Source organism: Bos taurus, chromosome 1, assembly GCF_002263795.3.
Source record: "Bos taurus isolate L1 Dominette 01449 registration number 42190680 breed Hereford chromosome 1, ARS-UCD2.0, whole genome shotgun sequence".
NCBI lineage: Eukaryota > Metazoa > Chordata > Mammalia > Artiodactyla > Bovidae > Bos > Bos taurus.
This window is the reverse complement of record NC_037328.1, coordinates 35,852,529-35,878,678: the sequence shown is the minus strand read 5'-3', so window position 1 is coordinate 35,878,678 and position 26,150 is coordinate 35,852,529.

Here is a 26,150-nt window from a genome sequence, read left to right as displayed (position 1 = left end):
TTTTAATTTTATGAGACAGTTTGAAAGAGTAAAATGCCATAAAGAGAACCACCACTGACTAGAGAAAAAGAAGTTTTTGAAGCAATTTTTTAAAAAATGACTCCCACCCAAGAGTATTTATGAAAAGTTTAGTGTCACAGCTTGTTGACAAATGTTCTTACCCCAGGAAATAGGAGTAAAAGAAGTTTCCCTTTGACACTCTTTGTACCAAGTACTATGGTTCATTTGGTCTGGAGAAACAGATGAAAAAGACTCAACTCTTGCTTCCAAGGACTCAGTGGTCTAATGGACAGGAGATACGTGTAAATAAATAAAATACAAGCAGCATGGGGACTTCCCTGGTAGTTAAGTGGTTAAGACTCCCCACTTCCACTACGACGGCAGGTTCAATTCCTGGCTTGGGAACTAAGATCACACATCCCAAATGCCATGTGATGAGGTCAAACAATTAAAAAAGAAAAAAACCAGCACGGTGAAGATAGCATGGAAGGGAGCGAAAGGGCCATAACTACTGCACAAGAGTGAGTTTTTTTTTGTTTTTTGTTTTTTTTGGCTAAGAATAGGCTCTGGAAAGGAAAACAAATAAACCTGCATTTGGTCAATTAAGAATTTAGTTAGATAGCCTGACAAACTCAATGGACATGAACTTGAGCAAACTCTGGAAGATACCGGAGGACAGGAAAGTCTGGTGTGCTGCAGTCCATGCAGTTGCAAAGAGTCAGACACAACTTAAGTGACTGAAAAACAACAATAACTAAGAATCTGGTAGGCAGAAGGGAGGATATTCAGAGCGAAGGGATGAACAGAGAAGAAAACCACACATGTCAGATAAGTGTGAGCCATTTCCTATTGCTGAAGCATAATAGCTGCAGGTGGACAAGGTGGAGTGGCAGGAAGTAAACAGGAGCAGAAATAAAAAAGAAGTTTGGGAAAGTGAGGTACATGGCTTGGCTTGTTCCCAGAAGGAAAAGGCAAGTGGTGTCCCCAAAGCATGGGATAGAACTAATCTCTAAAATTAATTTTGTGAGAATGTGGGACAAATGATTCACGGAGGTAAGGCTAGGTCCAGGGAAATGAGGTTGAAGGTTTTAAAAGAATCCAGGCCAGGCATATTGAGTTAAAGCAAATTAACAGATGATCAGGAAAACCGATTCAAGAGACCTATCAGACTGAATTTGAATGGGTATGGAGAAAAACTTTTTTTTTTTTAAACAAAAGAAACTGAATTTTTCTGACAGGATATGGAATATAACAGGCTTAGACTTCCTTGGTAGCTCAGATGGTAAAGAATCTGCCTACAATGCAGGAGACCTGGGTTTGATTCCTGGGTCAGGAAGATCCTGTGGAGAAGGAAATGGCAGCCCACTCCAGTATCCTTGCCTGGAGAATTCCATGGACAGAGAAACCTGGTGGGCTATATAGTCCTGGGGGTCACAAAGAGTCGGGCACGACTTAACAACTAACACTTTCACTTTTAGATATTTAAGGAAGGAAGAAGATGAATTTAACTAAGAACCTGTTGACAGGGCCTAAGGGTCATTTCTTTGTCAATACAGTGATCTCTAGTATCTGTAGTTTAATGGGGAGCTTTGGGCTGGATATACAGAAGAGAGGAATTTTCCCAGGTGCAAGTCCCATTTGTGCTACTCAACATTGCTTTACTTGTACTAGCTCATGGCATTAAATAATATTGTGTCACATAGTGAGGAACTGATTCCCCTTTTAATTTTCTTTCCCTTTGGAGTAATCCCTTGAGAGAGTTGATATTTGGTCAAAATTTGTTTTTAACTTTTGCTATTTCCCTTATGAGCTTCAGGTTCAAGGTTTTTAGCTGGCAATAAGCATCTGATTAAAACAGTATCATCATCATTTTTTGTCATGCTGCTGCTGCTAAGTCGCTTCAGTCATGTCCAACTCTGTGCGACCCCATAGACGGCAGCCCACCAGGCTCCTCTGTCCATGGGATTCTCCAGGCAAGAACACTGGAGTGGGTTGCCATATCCTCCTCCAATGCATGAAAGTGAAGTCAAAGTGAAGTCGCTCAGTCATGTCCGACTCATGGCGACCCCATGGGCTGCAGCCTACCAGGCTCCTCTGTCCATGGGATTTTCCAGGCAAGAGTACTGGAGTGGGGTGCCATTGCCTTCTCCATTTTTTGTCATAGTTCTTATTAAAATCATTTTGTCTCACAGGTAGCAATAATATTGATTTTGCACTAAAACAGTGATAAGAATTTAATTTTGTTTATTTATAATGTTTTATTTAAAATGTGATTCGATTTAAAGAGAAAGTATTTAAAAAAGAAACAGTGTGAAGGAACAGAAAAAATCATGAAGGTAGTACGTATTGTTAGGACTTGGATACAGGAAAAGATGACTGTTAATGGCCAATACTGAAACTGAGATTCATCCTCACATTTGGAAAAACTAGGATCCATCATCTTATTTGGGAGTAGCTAATGGATGAAATCTCAAAAACGACAGAATGATCTCTGTTCATTTCCAAGGCAAACCATTCAGTATCATGGTAATCCAAGTCTATGCCCCAACCAGTAATGCTGAAGAAGCTGAAGTCAAACGGTTCTATGAAGACATACAAGACCTGCTAGTACTAACATCCAAAAAAGATGTCCTTTTCATTATAGGGGACTGGAATGCAAAAGTTGTCAAGAAACACCTGGAGTAACAGGCAAATTTGGCCTTGGAGTCCAGAATGAAGCAGGGCAAAGGCTAATAGAGTTTTGCCAAGAGAACGCACTGGTCATAGCAAACACCCTCTTCCAACAACACAGGAGAAGACTCTACACATAGACATCACCAGATGGTCAACACAGAAATTAGACTGATTATATCCTTTGCAGCCAAAGATAGAGAAGCTCTATACAGTCAGCAAAAACAAGACCAGGAGGGGACTGTGGCTCAGATCATGAACTCCTTATTGCCAAATTCAGACTTAAATTGAAGAAATTGGGGGAAACCACTAGACCATTCAGGTATGACCTAAATCAAATCCCTTATGATTATACAGTGGAAGTGAGAAATAGATTTAAGGGACTAGATCTGATAGACAGAGTGCCTGATGAACTATGAACAGAGGTTCATGACATTGTACAGGAGACAGGGAACAAGACCATCTTCAAGAAAAAGAAATGCAAAAAAGCAAAATCGCTGTCTGAGGAGGCCTTACAAATAGCTGTGAAAAGAAGAGAAGCAAAAAGCAAAGGAAAAAAGGAAGGATATACCCATTTGAATGCAGAGTTCCAAAGAATAGCAAGGAGAGATAAGAAAGCTTTCCTTAGTGATCAATGCAAAGCAATAGAGGAAAACAATAGAATGGGAAAGACTTAAGAGATCTCCTTAAGAAAATTAGAGATACCAAGGGAACATTTCATGTAAAGATGGGCTCGATAAAGGACAGAAATGGTACGGACCTAACAGAAGCAGAAGATATTAAGAAGAGGTGGCAAGAATACACAGAAGAAGTGTACAAAAAAGATCTTCACGACCCAGATAATCACGATGGTGTGATCACTCACCTAGAGCCAGACATCCTGGAATGTGAAGTCAAGTGGGCCTTAGAAAGCATCACTACGAACAAAGCTAGTGGACGTGATGGAATTCCAGGTGAGCTATTTCAAATCCTGAAGGATGATGCTGTGAAAGTGCTGCACTCAATATGCCAGCAAATGTGGAAAACTTAGCAGGGTCCACAGTACTGGAAAAGTTCAGTTTTCATTCCAATCCCAAAGAAAGGCAATGCCAAAGAATGCTCAAACTACCACACAATTGCACTCATCTCACACGCTAGTAAAGTGATGCTCAAAATTCTCCAAGCCAGGCTTCAGCAATACGTGGACCGTGAACTTCCAGATATTCAAGCTGGTTTTAGTAAAGGCAGAGGAACCAGAGATCAAATTGCCAACATCTTCTGGATCATGGAAAAAAGCAAAAGAGTTCCAGAAAACCATCTATTTCTGCTTTATTGACTATGCCAAAGCCTTTGACTGTGTGGATCACAATAAACTGTGGAAAGAAATGGGAATATCAGACCACATGACCTGCCTTTTGAGAAACCTATATGCAGGTCAGGAAGCAACAGTTAGAACTGGACATGGAACAACAGACTGGTTCCAAATAGGAAATGGAGTATGTCAAGGCTGTATATTGTCACCCTGCTTATTTAACTTCTATGCAGAGTACATCATGAGAAACGCTGGGCTGGAGGAAGCACAAGCTGGAATCAAGATTGCCGGGAGAAATATCAATAACCTCAGATATGCAGATGACACCACCCTTATGGCAGAAAGTGAAGAAGAACTAAAGAGCCTCTTGATGAAAGTGAAAGAGGAGTGAAAAAGTTGGCTTAAAGCTCAACATTCAGAAAACGAAGATCTGGTCCCATTACTTCATGGCAAATAGATGGGGAAACAGTGGAAACAGTGGCTGACTTTATTTTTCGGGGCTACAAAATCACTGCCGATGGTGATTGTAGCCATGAAATTAAAAGACGCTTGCTCCTTTGAAGGAAAGTTATGACCAACCTAGAGAGCCTATTAAAAAGCAGAGACATTACTTTGCCAACAAAAGTCCATCTAGTCAAGGCTATGGTTTTTCCAATTGTCATGTATGGATATAAGAGTTGGACTATAAAGAAAGCTGAGCGCAGAAGAACTGATGCTTTTGAACTGTGGTATTGGAGAAGACTCTTGAGAATCCCTTGGACTGCAAGGAGATCCAACCAGTCCATCCTAAAGGAGATCAGTCCTTCGTGTTCATTGGAGGGATTGATGTTGAAGCTGAAACTCCAATACTTTGACCACCTGATGGGGAGAGCTGACTCATTTGGAAAGACTCTAATGCTGGGAAAGATTGAGGGCAGGAGGAGAAGAGGGCAAAAGAGGATGAGATGGTTGGATGGCATCACCGACATAATGGACATGGGTTTGGGTGGACTCCAGGAGTTGGTGATGGACAGGGAGGCCTGGTGTGCTGCGGTTCATGGGTCATAAAGAGTCAGACACGACTGAGCAACTGAAATGAACTGAACTGAATGAAATTATTTAATAAGAAGGTCCAGGAAGGATTCCTTTTTCCCATGTATGAGCTTCAGTGAGTCTCCTAATTGAGAAAAATTATTGCAAAGGTTTATACTTATGTGCAATTTTTTTTCTAGAAGGCAGTTGAGTAAAGAAGGAGTGAATAGGAGACTAAATATAGAAGGTACTCAGGAAAATTAGAGGGCTTTCTGTTTGCTTATTTTAAGTATGGACATGATATGATCTCAGTAATATACTTAAATGATGAAGTCATTAAATCAAGAAGAGGATAAAGTGGCAGGTGATAAAAGGAATGGTTTATGAAGCAAAGTTCAGATTGGAATGGGGCAGCTGTGGGACCCAGAGTAGAGAGGGAGGTCAGCAGGATTACACAACTGTGAGGAAGGGAAGCAAGTAAGCAGATAAATATGCAGAAGTTAGAGATAGTGAGGGACCTTCACTCCTGGGAGTCTCTGAATCCCCAGGAAAGAATTATCCTAAGAGTAAAGAGGAAAGAGACAGAGTTAGTTTTGAGAAGGGTGGCAAGGTGTGGTCCACCTGCTGGAAAGAACTAGAGAGGATGCCCCCCCCCCCGCCGCCAAAGAAACAGGTTAAAAAAAAAAAAGAACGTGATGAGAAGTTGAGTGTCCAAATGATATTAGAACTAAGACTTTACAGTAGCGTCTGTTAGAATAGTTTATACCACCATTCCAGGCAGCACTTAGCTTTCGGAATGCTGGAGACTGACCAAGGGACTGATTCAGATCTGAGGGTTTGTGCGCAAAGGTCCCTGTTCTGTTATGTTAGTTCCATCCTTGACTAGTTTCTGGAATTTCATCTCTACCAATTATTAAGGGGTTTTACTTCCACCATTGTCCTTTTTTTTTTTTTTTTTTTAAGAAATCAACATTAGACAGTAAAGAATTCTCCTGCAATGCAGGATACCACTGTTCAATCCCTGGGTCGGGAATATGGGAAGATCCCCCAGAGAATGGAATGGCCACCCCCTCCAGTATTCTTGCCTGGGGAATCTCATGGACAGAAGAGCCTAGAGGGCTACAGTCCATGGAGTTGTAAAGAGTTGGACACGACTGGGCATGCAGATGTATTTCTGTCTAGTTCAATCTCATTGGTCTAATTCCAACATTAAAGCTCCCATATTAAGAACAAATCTCCATGGTCTGCTCCAGCTACTTTTAATCCACTTCTTGAAGGACTTACTTTATACAGAGCATTCACTTCCTCACTTCCCATTCTTACTTCTGTACCATTATTATTTTAAAGTACAAATCATCTTTTAGATTTACGTATAGATTTAGTATTTTAAATAATTAACCTATGTGCACATAACTCAAAGGTATTGACGTCTATACAAGATTTAATCTCCCTTTCCTACTACCATTCACGCCCCCTGCCCCCTGTAGGTAAACACTATAATCCATTCCGTCAGTATACACTTTCCAAAAAATAGGCTCATTTTTATTCTTTAACAAATGATAACACAACATGCACATTGCATTATAACTTTTTCTTAATATACCTTGAAGATCTTTTCATATTAGTATATAGAATGCAGCCTTAATAATTCTAGCAACTATGTAATATTCCATTGAATGGATGTACATGGCTTATTTTGCTTGTTTTCCATTTATAAGTATTAACAGTTTTCAATTGTTTATTAATATAAAAAGCTTCAGGGAATACGTTTGAACGTATACTATTTGTTCAAAGTAAAAATATGTCCCTAAGATGTATCCTAGGATTGGAATCACTAGGTCACCAGTCTTTATTCAATCCTTATCAATCTTTTGTCACCATCATTTTAACTGAAATAACTCGTATCAAGGTCATAATTCCAAGGTAATTCTTTGTCTTCATATAATTTAACTCTTCCATAGCACTGAACGTAGTTAATCATCACTTCCTCCTGCTGAAATACTTTCTTTTCTCAGCTTCCAAGATATTATAGCCTTCTAGATTTCCCCCTATTTCACTGACTGCTACAACTCAGTTTCCTTTTCTAGCTCCTATTCTTTTGAGTGTCCATATTTTGAGCTGTTCTAGGGATCTTTTCTCAGTCTGATCTTTTAAATACATTCTCTCCTTAAATCATTTTTGTAAAGTCCCATTGTTTTAAATTCCAGCTATACACTGATGCCTGCACCTGAATATCTAATCAAAATGTGAGTGTCCGTCTCTCAGTCGTGTCCAACTGTTTTTGCCACCCCAGAGACTGTAACATGCCAGACTCCTTTGTCCATGGGATTCTCCAGGCAAGAATACTGGAGTGGGTGAATACAGGGGGTCTTCCTTACCCAGGGATTGAACCCAGGTCTTCTGCATTGCAGGTAGATTCTTTACTGTCTGAGCCCTTAGGGGAAGCCCCCAGAATATCCAATAGGTTGTTAAAAACTTAACTGCTTCTCCTTAATCTTCCCAAATCAGCTGGTGACAAATGCATTCTTCCACTTACTCTGGTCATAAATCTCAACATGAGCCTTGGTTTCTTTCCTTCTGTCAGCAACCACATCTAATCTTTCATCAAGTCTTGTCACCCTTACCTCCAAATGCATCCAGAATTCTGCCACTTCTCATCATTTCCATTGCTATCACTCTGGCTGAAGAATAGGCTAAGAAATTCTAATAGCTTCTTAATAACCTCCTTACCTCCCCCTCTTATCTTTCAAGAGATATCTTGACACAATAGTAAGAGGATCCTGGTAAAAGTTTCCCACTAGAACTTCCTTAATGATTTGCCATTATACAGACAAGAACACAGATACCCCATACCATGGGCTAACAGACAACATACTACTTTTGAGAGAAGGAAATACCACCAGGGAATGGCAGAAATTATCAGGTCAATACTGTCCTTCCTTTTTAATACTTGTATGTACTCAGTGATATAATTTTTGCCTATTTATGTCCATCCCTGGGCTCTAAAACTTTTCTCTTTATATTTGTCCAAGTTCAAGTACTAATTTCTGTTATAGATGCCAATTTCAAGTTTCCCTACAGTACTTCAAGTGTACTTCACTTTTAGAAAAGAAATTAGTATCTCTCACCTGTCTAAGGCTGAGGGAGTGGAAAGTGAGGTTTCTCACTTGACTGTGATACCAAGCACAGAGCTGTGGCTCTATATCAGATCAGTACCGAAGCCTCCTTAGGGCTCTCAGGACTCCACCACCTAAGGATTATTAGTGTTTTCTGTTAATAGCAACCAGGAAGTAACACTGCATCTCCTTTACTCTGCCTCAAACAGCATCCTTCCCACCTCTTAAACTAAAATTGAATAAAGAGAATCCTGCCATGGCTTTTCAAATATTATCATGTCCATGTTGTTTTACATCAGCCGTGTATTACTATTATACCAGAAGCTCAGCTCACCTCAGTCACTCAGATGTGTACGACTCCTTGCGACTCTATGGACTGCAGCACACCAGGCTTCCCTGTCCATCACCAACTCCTAGAGCTTACTCAAACTCATGTCCATCGAGTCGGTGATGCCATCCAACCATCTCATCCTTTGTCGTCCCCTTCTCCTCCTGCCCTCAATCTTTCCCAGCAAGTACCTTTCAAAAATCTTTGAAATAATTTCAGTAACAGTTAATCAAATTCAAAAGGACCACAATGAATAGATAAGAAAAAGATAAGAAAATTATGGAATTTAGAAAGATGGTAACGACAACCCTGTATGCGAGACAGCAAAAGAGACCCAGATGTATAGAACAGTCTTTTGGACTCTGTGGGAGAGGGAGGGGGGGATGATTTGGGAGAATGGCATTAAAACATGTATAATATCATATAAGAAACAAATCGCCAGTCCAGGTTCGATCCAGGATATAGGAAGCTTGGGGCTGGTGCACTAGGATGACCCAGAGGGATGGTATGGGGAGGGAGGTGGGAGGGGGGTTCAGGATGGGGAACACGTATACACCCGTGGTGGATGCATGTTGATGTATGGCAAATCCAATACAATACTGTAAAGTAAAAAAAAATAAAGAATTAAGTTATAAATTTACAAGTCTTTGAAAAGAGACAGGCACCCAATTTTAAATTAAAAAATTTTTAATTTCTTAAGAAATATGAATGTTGCAATATTTTTATCAGCATCTTTAAGTCTTTATAAAGTAGCTTAGTAATATATTTATGTATTTAAAACAATGAAAACACTGCCTTTACAAATGTGCTACTATTGCTTAATCCCAGTCATCTATAAAATTTGCCTGTGAGGTAAAGCAGCAAAAACTGAATTATTCTTTAAATCTCATTCCAACAGAGATCTTTATACATTGTTAAGAGAGAACAACCCCTTGATTCACCTTAAGCTCATCAGCTCTGCAATAAGTCTAAGTGGATGAAGCTTGACAAATGATTCACACTGACCAAAGGAGGTACAGGAAAATATACTCCCTTGGACGAAATAAATAAATAAGTTATTTTTCATATCTGGGAACTCTTCAGCTAATAATACAGGGGGCTGCCCCTGGTGGCTCAGCTGTAAAGAATCTGCCTGCAGTGCAGGAGACACAGATTCAATCCCTGGGTCAGGAAGATCCCCTGGGGAAGGAAATGGCAACCTGCTCCAGTATTCTTGCCTGGGAAATCGCATGGACAGAGCAGCCTGGTGGGCTACACTCTCTGGAGTAGCAAAAAGAGTTGCACACGACTTAGCGACTAAACTAGCAGCAAAGCTAGTACAGGTAGGTATAATAGTTGTTCTACAAACATCTGAGTTTAATGAACTATCTATCCAAAGCACAGAACACAACTTCGGATTGGAAACAGCAAATAACTACTTTCCTTATCAAGCCAGACCCTGTCACAGATCAGAAGGGGTGGAGGGGAGCAAGAAGGACACTTTCCTGAGATACACAAAGTGATGATACTTGAACCCGCCTATGTGTTTGAAGGAGAAAAGGAAAGACAAGGAGGAACAGCATCTTCGAGCCCAGAGGAAAGACAGAGTCTTGCTTAGGTTTGTTTTGGCTGTTGACACTCCCACTGCTTCAGTGAAAGCCAGCGCAGAGTCTCAGAGTCTAGTCCACCTCTCTCATCTAACACAGTGGGCAACTCAAACTTAAGGGTCATTCGATTGTTGATCAACAAACAAAATTTTAAAGATCTGGATGTAAATGGAACCAGGAGAAAACCATTTTGAATGTGCTTCATTTTACTGGCTTTAGGTATAGCACACCAAACTGCAACGATATAACAGCACAGATATTCCAGAAAAACTGAGGGGCGGGGAGGGTGATGCTTCCTGCTTATACGTCATCTGAAATGCTCATATAACAAATCAGCTTCACTGGATTACAACTGTCAAGGTGCCTGGGCCGTACTTTACATGCAGCAAAAGAAGTCTTCTCAAGGTTTCTTCCAAAGCGCATTTTCTGTTCTCACCTTATAGGGTCCACCTCTTGCATGCAAATAGAAATCACCCAAAACCCAAACACAGCACTGAGGCACCCAAAATGCTAATCTCTGGTTGTATTCTTCCTCCTCGTCTCCGTCTCTTCCATTTATTCCTTAACTTTCCGAGCACACGATGCGGCTCTCCCAGTTTTGGGAGGGGCAGGAGCCTTGAGGATGAACCCTCACTCCAACCTCCGTTTCACCTTTGCTCCTAAATCAGAAGGTGTCTTCCTTCGACGCGCAGGACCCACAGCAGCCATTCGTTAACCCGAAGTGGAAGCTCTCTCCCGCCCTTTTAGCTCGAGGGTTCCTACTCTCGGGAAATCAAGTAGAAAACTGCTGCTCCCCGCCCCACCCCCAGCCAACTACGCTTCCGCCCGGCTCCACACATCTCTCTAATTCCTTTCCCCAGTGTTCTCCCCAGATCCCCCCGAGGGATGTATTCGCGACTCTCCCGCCTGTCCTTCCAGGGCTGCATTCTGGCCCGAGCCCCTTCTCTCTCCACCACAACGCAGGAACGCTGGGAGCCTATCCCCGAGGTGGGGTGTCGCCGGCTCGGACCGCCACCCCTCACCCCAGCGACGGGGCCGGGCCCCCGCCTCCCAGCCTGGACCACCTTCTCCGCCTTGGCCCATCCCTGCTTCCCACAACTTCAGCCCGGCGGAGCAGAGGTTGTACACCGAGTGCGAAAGGGCGATTCTGAAATTCCAGAGCTGCTGCTTTTGCCCCAGAAGAACTGAAGGAAAGGAATTCGGCTACAGCTCCGCAAGGCTTCCCGGCCCTCCCGCCCAGGGCAGCCGCTGCCCGGGGCTCCCCCGCGCCCCTTCCCCACCTGCGCTCCGGCCGCGGGCACGGCGCGCTCTCCCGGGCTGAGCGCTGAGCCGCACACTCACCCGAGCGCTCGCCGCAGCAGTCCGGAGCAGGAAAGGTGTATCCCGGACCCCCCGGGTGGGGGTGGGGGAAGGACGCGCGGGAGGGCAAGGGCTGCGGCGCGGGACGCCGGCGGCCGCCGGGCGGAGGGCGGCGCGTCCCGGCTGCTCTCGGGCCCGCTGAGCTGGCTGCGCGCTGCGGGACTCTGGCTAAGCGCCGGGGCGGGTCCCGAGCGCGGGTGGGCGGACGCCCCGGGCTCTCTACCACCCGGAATACTCCTCTCCTGTTGCCCTCATCCCTTCCTTCCTTCCACACCCCTTTTCCATCTATCTTCTTTCACTTTTCCGCCTCCTCTCTCTTCTCTCTTCCTTTTCCTCCCTCCCTTTCCACTGATGCGTGGAGAAGGGCGGGGGAGGAAAAAAGTCCCGTCTCTTTAACTTGAGTGATACCCTTGCAGATCATCTGTTCATGGAATCTGGAAATGACGTGAATAACCTTTCTGAAACTATCTAAAACGTAACGACTTTAGTACCCCCCCCCCTTTTTTTTTTTTTTTTGCTTCTCCTTCCCAGTGGTTCTTTTTATCCTGTTGGGTGGCTAGGAAGGAGCTGAGGTCAGTTACGGAAAGCGAAGAGGGAGTAATAGAGGGCGGTCCTCTGAAGTGGGACTGAAAACCATCCACCGAGAGGACCCACAGATCTCTTTATCCACAATTTCACAAAGCAGGCATTTCCTGAATATAATTGAGATTGAGGTGGGAGAGGAGAAGGGAGGTAGGCAGGGTAATGGGACCAGGGTTTAGTTAAGGCTTTATTCCATGCTATCTGTAGTGGTTTACTCTCCAGATGCATTAGAATTCATCTCTAGTCTTATGACCTGGATTTGACCTTGAGAAAATAGTTGGCCTTTCCAGTTCCTGGCTTTAAATCTCTTCTTTAATCCAATGTCTTTGTAGCCCAGTAGACTGACTCCCTTCAGTTGCAGGCTATCAGAACTCCAAAGACCTGTGTTGACTTTGATCCTGGGCTGGAAAGATCCCCTGGCGGAGGAAATGGCAACGCACTCCAATATCTTTGCCTGGAAAATCCCGTGGACAGAGGAGCCTGATGGGCTATAGTCCATGGGGTTGCAAAGAGTGGGACATGACTGAGCAATTTAGCAAGCAGGGAAGCTTTAGTGCTTCTTGGTAATGTAACAGAGCAGGACCCTATGCGGCCTTCCCTCCGCTTGCCTCTTGTCTATAGAAAAATTTTAGCCTCCTAGGCCTTCCTCAAGTTCCAAAGAATAAATTTAATTGGAGCAGGAGAAAATGGAGAAGGAAAGGAAAACTGTTAAGCAAGACAGAATAATAATAGTTTAGCTATTAAACAAAGTCATGTACCTTTAGTTCCTCCTCAAGGGCCATGGATAATATTCTTTGAGCTGTTTGGCAGAGACTGAAACCTCCACCAAGTGAAAGAAGTTACTTGTATGCTGCCCATAAGCAGGTAGGCCTTGAATGAGTTGAGACCAGGTTGATGATGTTGACTCATTACCTGTCCACAAGCTGATCATACACTCCCCAGCCCCTGTCTTCACCTTGTCTTTAAAATCCTTTTCTTGGGACTTTGCTAGTGGTCCAGTGGTTAGGACTTGGAACTTTCATTGCAGTGGTCTGGGGTTCAATCCCTGGTAAGGGAACTAAGATCTGGCAAGTCATGCAGTGTGGCAAAAAAAAGTGAAAAGTGTTTCCCTGAAAGCCAACTAGGAATTCAGGTCTCTTGAGCATTAGCTGCCTGGACTCTATACTTGGTGCCCCAAAAGAAATGCTACACGTTCCCTCATCACAACCCAGTGCAGTAGATTGGCTTAACTGCATGTATGTGATGGAACCAAGTTTGGTTCCGTATCAGGAGGTGGCAGTTTTCCAGCATTAGACCAGGTCTCTAATGCCGATACAGTGGGACAGATATTTTGTACAGAGCACAAGTGGATCCACCCAGGACTGAGTTTACCCTGAATCCACTGTCTTAGGTCCTTTTTTTCCAGAAAGGAACTCCAGTCATTTAAAGCTTCTTTCTGCTCTCTCACCTCACAAAATTTTCTATCATCCAAAGATGATCTTCTGTAAATGTTTCTTATAGACTAAACGTGTATTTTCCAGCCAATCTTTCTTCTGTTGGTGAGCTCATGCTTGTTCTCTGACATCATATATTTAAATGAGATCCTGTATATAAAACACTAAAAATAATGCTTGGCATTTAGTACTCAAGAACTGTTAGCTGAACTATTATGGGTAATGACTTTGGGTTATCATTAACATTTATTTCATGTAAATTCTTAAACCTCATTAACCTTAAACGCCCATTTAATTCTTAAACCTCAATTCCCTGTGCCATGATTTGCATGATTCCCACCCTTATCTTACAGCTCTCCGACTATGTGGTTATGGCTACTCATTTAGGAAAGCATAGTGAAAATAATCCAAGAGGAAATCGAGATTTATGACCTTCCTAATGAACCAACCACAGTAATTTCCATAGGAGATACAACATTGACTACCCCAATTTTATACCTGTTGCCAGAGTAATTTGTAACAAATATTTGTAGATGACAGCCATGGAAAGAGTCCAAGTTTATACCACCTCAACCAACAGATTAGGAGTGTATCTAACTGCTGCACTGAGGGATGTTTCCAGGTGCCATGTTAGAACTTGTGCTGGGAAAGATTGAAGGCGGGAGGAGAATGGGACGACAGAGGATGAGATGGTTGGATGGCATCACTGACGCAATGGACATGAGTTTGAGTACGCTCCAGGAGTGGTTCATGGACAGGGAAGCCTGGTGTGCTGCAGTCCATGGGGTCACAAAGAGTTGGACACAACTGAGTGACTGAACTGAACTGAATTGGAGCTAATAATTCTGTAATACATTTGGGGGAGTAGAATATATTTAGTGAAGATGTATGAAAAGTGTCACCTGTGATGTGAAGAGGATGTCAGGTGCTTCTACTATTGCTACTTCAGCAAGCAAATTTGCTTAGGTATCAGTGATGAAAATGCACCTTGCAAGCTGCAACATGACATTGTGCTCTAAAGATACTCCATTTGCTATTCAGTACACAGATTCTTAATCCAGTAAAGACACAGTCACAGCATTCAACCAGGGTTACTCTGAGTAAGTAGAGGATGAGTAATTAGGATGCTTCTTTATATATCTTATTACATTTTAAAAGCCTGATTCTCAGAGAGAAAAAGACTAGAACCTCAGTTTTTAAGTTTACAGTTTTTAAGTCTTTTGTGTGAATTAAGTCATCACAAATTCTTTCAAAAGCTTAGTTGAAAGATCCAGAAAGTGTCAGTGCTTAAAGGTCTTGTTTATTTTTAATCTTAAATATGTAGGGATATGACATATATTAATAGATAAGACACTAATAATCTATTGCTTGATCTTTGGCCAGAAAGTTTTCATTAAATGGCACTATTTTGATAATAATATCTATCCTAGTGATGACTAAGTTGATGTTCTCTTGTTTCTTTCAATTAAGCTGACTGCACTAAGACAATTATAAAACTCAGCCATAAGGTGCAAAAATGAATGAAAAAGCTGGGAAGTTGTAAAAGAATGTAAATAGTGTAGAAGGACACAAGTAGTGCAGACCTAAATAATGTAACCTTGACTTAATGGCTATGTTTTCCTTGAATTATTTGGCTAACTACAGATTAACTTGACCTCATAAACCTCACAAGTAAGATCCACTGACTCATTCTATGACATTAAAAGGTCACTTTTTAAAGCATTATTTTAAGTAGCTTTTTTTTTTCTTTTGGAAAAAAGACTGCAGAGTAAAATGAAAATTCATAATGCAAAGTAAATCAATAAAATAAGCAACCTCTCCCTAAGTTTATGGGAAAGCATTTTATTTTTTTGTAATAATTCAGATTGACTTCATTCACTCATTAAATTCATCAGATGATTGCTCAGTTCTTTTGGAAGAAAGTCAAATACAAAGGTATGAAGAGATTGAATAAATATAATTTGATAATTCCATAATACATGAGATAACCCCTGTTACAAAATAATGATTATTTTCTTGTAGGTATAAGATATGCCTAAACTAATCTCTAGAGAATACTGTCATAACTAAACTATAAATGGGAAAATTGGTTTCATAATTTAGATCGGTTCTTTTATATAAATCATTAAAATTCCCATTCTAGCTAGCTAAATCCACGAATTATTTTCAAACATGGGCAAAATAATGAAGTGGATACTTCATCTTAACTACAAACTTCCAGGGGCAAAATGAAGAAGTGGATACCTCATTGAATTATTGAATCATTGAATTCAATGATTGAATTATTTTCAGACTACATCACTGAATTATTTTCAAACTACATCATTGAACTATTTTCAAACATTGGCAAAATGATGAAGTGGATACTTCACTTAACTACAAACTTCCAGGTCTGTCACTATGAAATCGTGAATTGGGCCACAGTTAGTTAATCTCTAAAACTGGATTGAGGAGTAGTGAGCAAAATACACACAAACACTTAAATGATATTCTTATCTGTTGCCACATTGTTCTTTGTTCTCACAACTGAAAGAATGGCAGCAAGGTGTTTTGCACACTATACTGTGTAATATAGCTGGGCAAAAATGTTGAAGAATATGTGATTGTAACAATGGATAGTTAGTAAGCCTATTATGATGAAAGGAAAAAACCCTGATGATCAAATTCATATAAACAGATATGAACAACATTAAACTACTGTATAATCAAACTCTAGCTAAAAACTTGCGTTATCTCAAGAAATAATGTCAATAAATTCATATTACTTAATACCTTTGATGATGTTTTGTTATAATTGTGTTTTACCTACAACCATTGTTTATATAAGTTTTAATATTTTCAATACCATTTAACAAATTCTCCTTTTTTCTGTATTTGGTAAGGCAACAGGAAAATTGCAGTTATCGCAGTTTTCTCTCTGCATTCATGAGTAAACTAGCCATAAAGATCATGAGGGAGACTTGCATTAGAATTGAACTAATTTGAGTCTGAATTTCACCTAGCCATTAACTAGTTTGGTAACTTAAAGAAGGTATCTAACTTTTTTTTCTAATTTCATCTTTCTAAAATTACATATGTAAATAATGCCAAATGTTTCTTTCTCCAATAGTTACCCTGAATATACTGGGACACGTATTATATGAACTTCTATTGAGAGGGTAAACAATTACACAACATGTAATCAAACTTATGTGAAGAAACCAAGGAAATCAGAACAAAATAATTAGGTTTTGACACAATGAAGTATTGTCAAGGTTGCAAATCATTTGATCAAAATCTTGTCAACACATACAAGCTAAATTTTAAAGCTATCTCATACAAATGTAATTTGCAACTAAACAGCTTCTGAATATCCAGATAGGGTGTCTTGCATGCCTTAGTACCAGTGAGTACTCAACCAATTGGAATATAAAATGGGAACATCCAAAAAATCAGTATGTACTTAAACAGTCTGTTTCTTGCCCTATGTCCTGTGGTTATTTCTACAGAGTTGTAGTTATAGAAACAATGTCAATGAAAATAAGGATGCCTTTGAAAAAAATCAACATAAACGCTACGCTTGAATCTTTGCCAGTGTTTAATAATATATATCAAACAGGCTTTACTGTTATTAATGGAAATTTACTAGGACAAAAAGTAGACTCCCAAGTGTTATAATGGAATAAAATTATCTCAAAACATTAATATTTAAGATTGATTAATTTGTGTCCTTGATGGAGAAAAAATTGTGATTATTTTTAAAATGATATGTTTATTACATCTTTATACTTTTGTTTCTTCTTATGAATGTGGAACTAGACTAACAACTTAGTAAAGCTTTTGATAAATTATTGCTTATTAAGGGCAGTCCCCACAGGATTTTAATATAATTTGTCCAAAGCTCTATGCCAGTTATGTAATGATTTAAAGTGTCATCATAGTCATAGTCCAAAGTTGAAAATGAGAGCCTAAAACAGAGCTTAATTAATTAAGCCTGTTATTGTATAAGAGGAGTCCTACTAAGTACATTGGATGAGTAGTTTTTTTGAAATAGGGCTCACCCATAAAGTTTTCAATTTTCAAATGTAAAACAGTTTCTCAATATTTTTTAATTTTAAAGTTTTCTTTATGTTTTAATTTAAAAACCAAACATATTATTAAGAGTAGTTATGTGGTGTTGTATAGCACACACTTCAAAGCCTGAGTTTTTGTTTTTGTAAATCTCTAGGATCAGCCTACCAACTCCAATTCCAGCCTGTACTTCGTTGTTCAGCCTTCTCCCTAGGACTCATCTCTCCTTTCTACCCTCTCCCTGTTTCTTTGCTCTTTCACTCACCCTAGTTTTATAGTTTAACCTTAGTCACAGTTTCTCATACCCTAGTTATAGTTTTTTTTAACAGCTTTTTTGAAATGCAAGTATTACATGAATTATATTAATTATTATATAAAGGAGAAATAATTTATATAAAGACCCTAGTATATGATATATAGAAAACATCTGGTATATAAAAATTCCCTATTAAATATTAGGCATTATACTTGTTTTAAGAACCTCGACTCCAGAGAACTCCTTGTCAAACATCATTTTAGTATTGCTTTTGCTTTTTGTTACATAGCACACACTCATTTATCATCAGGATTATTTGTACAATTAAATTTTCACTTCTTAGAGCTCCCCAACTTTCATTTGTTGCTTTAAACCCTCTTAGAGGTTCGTGTCATAAACTTATGCTTGTTATTTTTGATGAACTCTTTAAAATCTGCCTATCTAAATCTGGATGATATGTAAAATCTAGCCCAGTGCATCTTAAACTTTAAAATGTAACTAAGATTTATTATGGTGATGACTTTGTAGTGTGTCCAAAGATTGAATTATCATGTTGAAGACCTGCAACTAATATAATGTTATTTAAATACCAATTTTAGCTCAATTAAAAATGCATAGAAATCATTTAGTTAGAGATTTGTTCACTCTAACTAGATATGAGACCTAGCTAAAAATAGATTTTAATTCTGTCAGTTTGTCTAGGGTCTGATATCATAACTTTCTACCAAGTATAACAAAGTTGCTGTTGGTCACAGGACCACATTTTGTGTAACAAAGTAATCCTTTACCTTTGTGATTAACACTCTCACTTGCACTTACTCATTTATCCATAAAATATTTATTGAGGACCAGCTCTTTGTCAGTCATTTCACAAGTGACTATAATGCAATGATGAATAGAAATTAGTCCAAGAATTTCAAAAATATGAGTAAAATTACAACCAGAGACAGTGTATCTCTTCTAGGACAGTTTGTTTCTTCAGTATTTTTTATTCTATTCTATTTTTATTTTTAATTGAAGTATAATAGACCTGCATTACTATATTAGGTTCAGGTATACAACATATGATTTGACATTTGTATCATTACCAATTGATCACTACAGGGGAGCCTGGTGTGCTGTATGTAGTCTATGGGGTCATAAAGAGTTGGACATGTTTACTCGTTAATGGGAAGTTTCAACCTTTTAATCCCTTTCCCTATTTTGTGAAACCCCTATTTCCCTCCTCTTTGTTGACCACCAATTTGTTCTCTGTATCTATGAGTCTGTTTCTGTTTTGTTTTGTTTATTTATTTGCTCTGTTTTTTGGATTCCACAGATAAGTGAAATCATACAATGTTTGTATTTCTCTATCTGACTTATTTCACTTAGCATAATGCCCTATAGGTCCATCCATGTTGTTGAAAATGGCAAGATTTCATTTTTTATGGCTGAGAAATGTTCCACATTTTAAATATATATTAGATATATCATTTAAAATGTTCCACATTTTAAATATAGCAAAGGATAAATATATGCCTTTTGGCCTGTAACTTTTCTACTGTAGCTCAGATGGTAAAGAGTCCATCTGCAATGCAGGAGACCCGGGTTTGATCCCTGGGTCAGGAAGATCCTCTGGAAAAGGGAATGGCAACCTACTGCAGTATTCTTACCTGGAGAATCCCATGGATGGAGGAGCCTGGTGGGCTACAGTCCATGGGATCACAAAGAATCGAACACAACTGAGCAACTAACACTACAACTAGTCTTAGAGGTGCTCTTCTATCTGTAACTAGTTATTTTTATCTTGCTGCTTTTAAGGTTTTATTACCTTTTAGGTTGTCTCTTACTTTTGACATTTTAATTGTAATATGTCTTGGAGTGGGTCGCTTTTGATTCATTTTATTTGGGATTCTGAATCTTAAACTTGGATATCTATTTCCTTCATCAGATTAGCGAAGTTTTCAGCCACTCTTTTTACAAATAGTTTTCCTTTACCTTTTTCCCATTCTCCTCCCTCTGTGATCCATTAATATGAATGATAGTTTACTTGTTGTTCCAGAAGTCTCTTAAACTAGTCTGATTTCTAAAAATTCTTTTTCCTCTTTTCTCTTATGATTGGATGATCTTTACTACTCTATCTTTTGGATCACTGATTCATTTTTCCACATCTGTAGTCTATTGATTCCCTCTAAGGCATTTTTCATTTTACTTACCATATTCTTCAGCTTTGACTGATTTTTTTTGTATATCTTACATCCTTTTTTTTTGACATTCTGACTGAGTTCATGCAGTATTCTCCTGAGTTTGTTGAATATCTTTATGACTGTTACTTTAAACCCTTCATTTGGTAAGTTGCTTCTCTATTTCATTTAGTTATTTTCCTAAGTTTTGTCTTATTCTTTCATTTGAAAGGTGTTCACTTGTCTTCTCATTTTACCTAACTCTCTGTGTTTGTTTTTACGTCTAGGTTTATCAGTTACATCCCCAGTCTTGAAAGAATGGCCTTAAAAAGAAATTGTCCCTTGGAGTCCAGTGGCACAATGTCCCCTGGTCACCAGAGCTAGATGCTCCAGGAGTATTTCCTGTGGGGGCTGCATGCATCTTCTGACTGTGGTTGGGCCATGATTACTGCAGGTACATAGGCAGGCAGAGTCGATTCCCAGGCTTGCTGGCTGCGAGGATCAGTCACAGTAGCTGCCAGAATCCTAGTAAGCATCACTAACTAGCGAGACATGGCTCAACTGTGACTGCTGCAATGGCCCTAGTGGGGAGGGCTGGCCCCCCAGAGTAAGAGTCACCTTGGGGAGCTATTAGTGTTAGCTGGGGTGGCCTGCCAGATGTGGCAGGTGGGAGCTACTTTGGAGGGGCCAGCTGTAGTGGGCAAGTTGTGCAGGGTGGGTCCTCCGGGGATAGGTGGAATGGGTTGCTTTGTGTTAGCTAAGGTGAGGGAGAATGAAAGAAATGGTATCAGCCCACACCAGCTAGCTATGTGGAAGGAGAGTAAAAGAAAGTGGTGACACCATTGCTCCCATCCTCAGAGAAACTTCCACCAGATCCCTGTCCCTCTGCACGAGCCCTGAAATTAGTCCATCAGTCCTTCTCATATGGCCCAGGCACTGTATAAGCTTTTGCCTCTGATCTGTCCCTGGGGATGAGTGAGTTTGTGTACGAGTCCTTCAAGAGCCATGTTTCAGTCCTGGGCAGAAGCCCTGCTAGGTTTCCCAGGCTGGGGACCTGATGTGGGGCTCACAGTACCCGTTTCTTGGGGAGACATCCACAGTTGGGATAGCTCTCCCACTTGTGAGTTGCCACATTGGAGGTGTGGGTTCAGACTAGACCACGTCTCTGCCCCTCTTATGCATCTCAGATTGGTCTTTTCTTTATGTCTTTGGTTGTAGAATATCTGTCTGCCAGTGTTCAGTTACTCTCAGAGACAGTTGCCCTGTGTGTCGTTGTAGCTTTGGTGTGTCTGCAGGAGGTGGTGAGCTCAAGACCTTCCTACTCTGCCCCCTTGCTCTGGCTAGTTCCAGAACACTTGTCATTCCTTATCTCCCTATTCTTCCCAGCACACAATGCTGAGAACTGAAATTTGTTTTCCTTTGTCATAAAACTGACCCTTGATTTTAAAGAGCTAGCCCTGTTTGCTTTGTTTGTGCCACTCTCTGCATTTACTTTGCTTCTTCCTTTCTCCATTGTATTCTCTCATTTTCCTCTCCTAATGCGCGCTCTCTGTTCTCTCCCTGCTAACAACGATCCAGGTCTACTCAATGCATCTCTGTGCTGCGCCTTCCTCTACTAGATGCAATCACCACGTATTTTTCTCTTTGTACAGTGAAGGCAGCTGAGTATAGAGCATACCTTCCTGTCTTCTCATTCAAAATGAATATTTAACTGATCTTTGAAACAGAAAAATAATTAAAATAAGTATATTACTATTGTTTAAGACACTAATTATTAAATTTTAGAATAGCATATATGATAATATTAGAGCTTCTCTTGGGGCTCAGCTGGTAAAGAATCCACCCGCAATGCAGGAGACCTGGGTTCGATCCCTTGGTTGGGAGGATCCCCTGGAAAAGGGAAAGGCTACCCACTCCAGTATTCTGGCCTAGAGAATTCCATGGACTGAATACTCCATGCAGTCGCAAAGAGTCAGAAACATCTGAACGACTATCACATATGATAATATAAAAGTATTTGATGCTAAAACTTTAGAAAACATGATTATAACTTCACAAAAAATAGCTTTATTTCATTAGAATAAAATACATCAGTCTTTCTTTGACATTTGAATAAAATAACCTTCAGCCAACTTTCTGAATAAAACATTCAGAAATACCCTTACAAAGAGCCAAAAACAACACTGCTGCTGCTAAGTCGATTCAGTCGTGGCCAACTCTTTGCGACCTCATAGATGGCAGCCCACCAGGCTCCCCCATCCCTGGGATTCTCCAGGCAAGAACACTGGAGTGAGTTGCCATTTCCTTCTCCAATTCATGAAAGTGAAAAGTGAAAGTGAAGTCGCTCAGTCGTGTCCGACTCTTAGCACCCCATGGACTGCAGCCTACCAGGCTCCTCTGTCCATGGGATTTTCCAGGCAAGAGTACTGGAGTGGGGTGCCATTGCCTTCTCCGAAAAACAATACTAGTTTCCAGTAATTGAATATTACTAATTAGGTAAAAACATGGCCATGATATTTATTGTGTCATCCTTCATATAATAGCATGTAATTAAGAAAACATTTGATACACAGTTAGTAAAGCTGGCATCATAGGACCATATCTGTGATCAGCCATTTCAGATGGCTAGCACACATCATTTGAATGAAAATACTAACTTTTTTTCCTAGTCCGTGGCAACCACATATACAATTTCAGCTGATTTTAAGTAAATGTAAAACTGCAACACTTTTCCATTTCAGATAAAAGTTATTTGCAATTAACTTGAAGGCAAATAGTCTTATCTATGGCATTCACCAGCTGCAGCATAGCTCTGCTAGACTTCCTTCCCTGTTGAATGTTTGCCTTATGCATATTCGAATTTTATAGGCCAGTATATGTAGAAGCTTCCATAATTTCATATGCATAATAATTCATGCACAGCGAAAGCCAAGAACACCCATTTAATATGGAAAATTTTAAAAGTCATAATCTTGTCAGCCATTGGGCAAATCAAGGTAGTCAATGAAAATCTGTCCAACTGGTTTTTGGATTAACTTGAACTATCTACATATAAATTTGCTTGCATATCTGATGATCATAATGATAAACTTAGTCAAAAGACAGTCATATATTAATACTTTCCAAAAGTTTGTAGCATGGGTTAATCACTTGTCATTTTAGTTTGACCTTTGTCATCCATTTATACAGGTTTAAATATTAGTTTATTCTTCATTAAATATGAAGTTGGATACATTGTTTTCAAAGGTCTTATCCTGGTTTAATTTTTATGATTTCATTGAATTTGCCACTACTTAGCTGGTTTGTATGTGTACAGAGGCATGATATTTATGATGCTGTATGTTTCCTCCTACATATTTTCCTTGCATTAACATAACCTCTCACGAGGATGGCACAGTCCCCTCAGCCTAATGAGTTTTTTTCATGTGTAGTTGTGTTATGGATTATTGAATACTTTTCAATTTTTCTGTGTGTGTGTATAAAAAGTTAAAAATATCAGAAACATAACTGCAAAAATGGTAGCTTCTCATTTGAACCATCTACAAGGTTAGGTAAATTGTTTCCAGAAAGAAAATGTGCCTATAATTATCTATCAAAGGCTATCTGTCATGGAGTCTGGAAAATGGTGTGAAACTTTCTTTACCATTCCTATTGTGATTTTTTCTTCATTTGGTATGGGTAATCTAGGAGGCTCTTCTCTATCCAACCAATAACTCTTTTTTTTTTTTTTTTTGCCAAAAGCAGAAAGTTGAGAAGAGGGTTAGACAATAGAGAAAGGGTTTACAGGGAAAAGAAAATTCTTGCTTTCCTAATGCTATATAATACTATTTAAGAAGAGAGAAGCATTACTCTGAGTATTATCTGAAGAGCTTCTAAGGCCCCATTATAACTGAGTCTTTTTCATTTTATTTTTTTATCAAAGACAATTTAATCTAATCTTAGTTTTCATTTTGGACTTAGGAAAGTGAAAAGTGAATGTGAAGTCACTTAGTCGTGTCCGACTCTTTGTGACCCCATGGACTATAGCTTATCAGACTCCTCACTCCATGGAATTTTCCAGGCAAGAGTACTGGAGTGGGTTGCCATTTCCTTCTCCACAGGATCTTCCCGACCCAGGGATCAAACCCGAGTCTCCCGCATTGCAGGCAGACGCTTTACAGTCTGGGCCACCAGGGAAGCTCTTTGGACATAGGAAGACAGAGCTGAATCAACCTACACTTTTTATCTTTTCCAGGATGTTGGATGGTGCTGCATTTTACCGTTGGACCTCTAGCTGCTATCCAAACCTTGACAATCACTTGATAGCTTGTTTCTTCCATTTCCGTTCCTGCCTTTTCTCTTTTTTTCTCTTGCTTCTTCCTTGCCTCCTTCCCTTGTTCCTTCCTTCCTTCTTCTCAATTACTGTGGACATTTACTCTATTTTTTACCCTTAATACACTTAATAGGTAAATAACAACATCTCTCTTTGGAGAAAGGAAACTGCCTTTAAATTTCATAAGGTTTGGCAAAACTTAAAAACTTAAAAGATGAACAAACTAGGCCCCAAGTTAGCAAAAGGAAGAAATGACAAAGATCAGATTAATTTATGATGAAGGGGCCAAGAACAAGCAATGGAAGAAAAGGTAGTCTTTTCAATAAATGGTGTTGGGAAAACTGGACAGCAACAAGCAAAATAATAACTGGACCCCTGTCCTACCTCATATAGAAAACTCAACTCAAAATGGGTTAAAGACTTGAATGTAAAATGTGAAACCATGAAACTCCTAGAGGAAATCACAGGGAGAAAAATTCCTTGACTTTGGTCACGACAATGATTTTTAAGATTTGACACCAAAAGCAAAGGCAATAAATGCAAATATCAGCAAGCAGGACTCCACCAAACTAAAACCTTCTACACAGCAAAGAAACCATCAAAAAAATAAAAAGGAACCTTTGGATTGGGAGAAAATATTTGTAAATTGTATGTGATAAGGGGTTGATATCCAAAGTATGGGGTTTCCCTGTCTCAAACAGTAAAGAATCTGGCTGCAGTGCGGGAGACCTGGGTTTGATCCCTGGGTTGGGATGATCCCCTGGAGGAGGACATGGCAACCCCCTCAGTATTCTTGCCTGGAGAATCCCCATGGACAAAGGAGCCTGCTGGGCTACAGCCCATGGGGTTACAACGATTCAGACATGAATGAGCAACGAAGCATAGCATAGCATAGCATATACAAAGTATATAAAGAACTCATAAAAATCAATAGCAAAAAAACAATCTGATGAAGGAGTGGGCAGGGGAACTGAATAGATACTTTTCCAAAGAAGATATACAAATGGCTAATAGGTACATGAAAAGATGCTCAACATCATTAATCATCAAGGAAATGTTAATCAAAACCACAATGAGATGTCACCTCACAGCTATTAGAATGGTTATCATCACAAAAGACAAGAAATAATGAGAGAATACTGGTGAGAATGTGGAGAAAAGGGGATGTGTATTGTTGGGAATGTAAACTGGTACAGCCACTGTGGAAAACAGGAAGGAGTTTTCTCAAAAAGTTAAAAATGGCATTACCATAAGATCCATTCTCACATCTGGGTGTATAAATCTAAAGGAAATGAAAATAAAATCTCAAAGAGGTATATTGTACTCTTAAGCATTCGTTGCAGCATTGTTCACAATACCCAAGATATAGAAACAATGTAAATGTTCATTAATAGTTGAATGGGTAAAGAAGATGTTGTGTACATACACAATAGAATTTATTCGGCCATTAAAAAAATCCTGTCATTTATGACAACTTGAGTGGACTTTGAGGGCATAATGGTAAGTAAAATAAGTCAGACAGAGAAACACTATGATATTGCTTGTATGTTAAGTTGAGAAGAGCTGAACTCACATAAACAAGAGAGTAGAATAGTGGTTACCAGTGGTTGGGATGGGGAAAATGAGGAGATGTTGGTCAAAAAACAAAAATTCCAGTTATAAGTTGAATACGTTCTACAGATCTAACACGCAGCCCAGTTACTATAATTAATAATACTTAGTATAAAGAATGCCCAAACTACCGCACAGTTGCACTCACCTCACACGCTAGTAAAGTAATGCTCAAAATTCTCCAAGCCAGGCTTCAGCAATACATGAACCGTGAACTTCCAGATGTTCAAGCTGGTTTTAGAAAAGGCAGAGGAATCAGAGATCAAATTGCCAACATCCGCTGGATCATGGAAAAAGCAAGAGAGTTCCAGAAAACATCTATTTCTGCTTTATTGACTATGCCAAAGCCTTTGACTGTGTGGATCACAATAAACTGTGGAAAA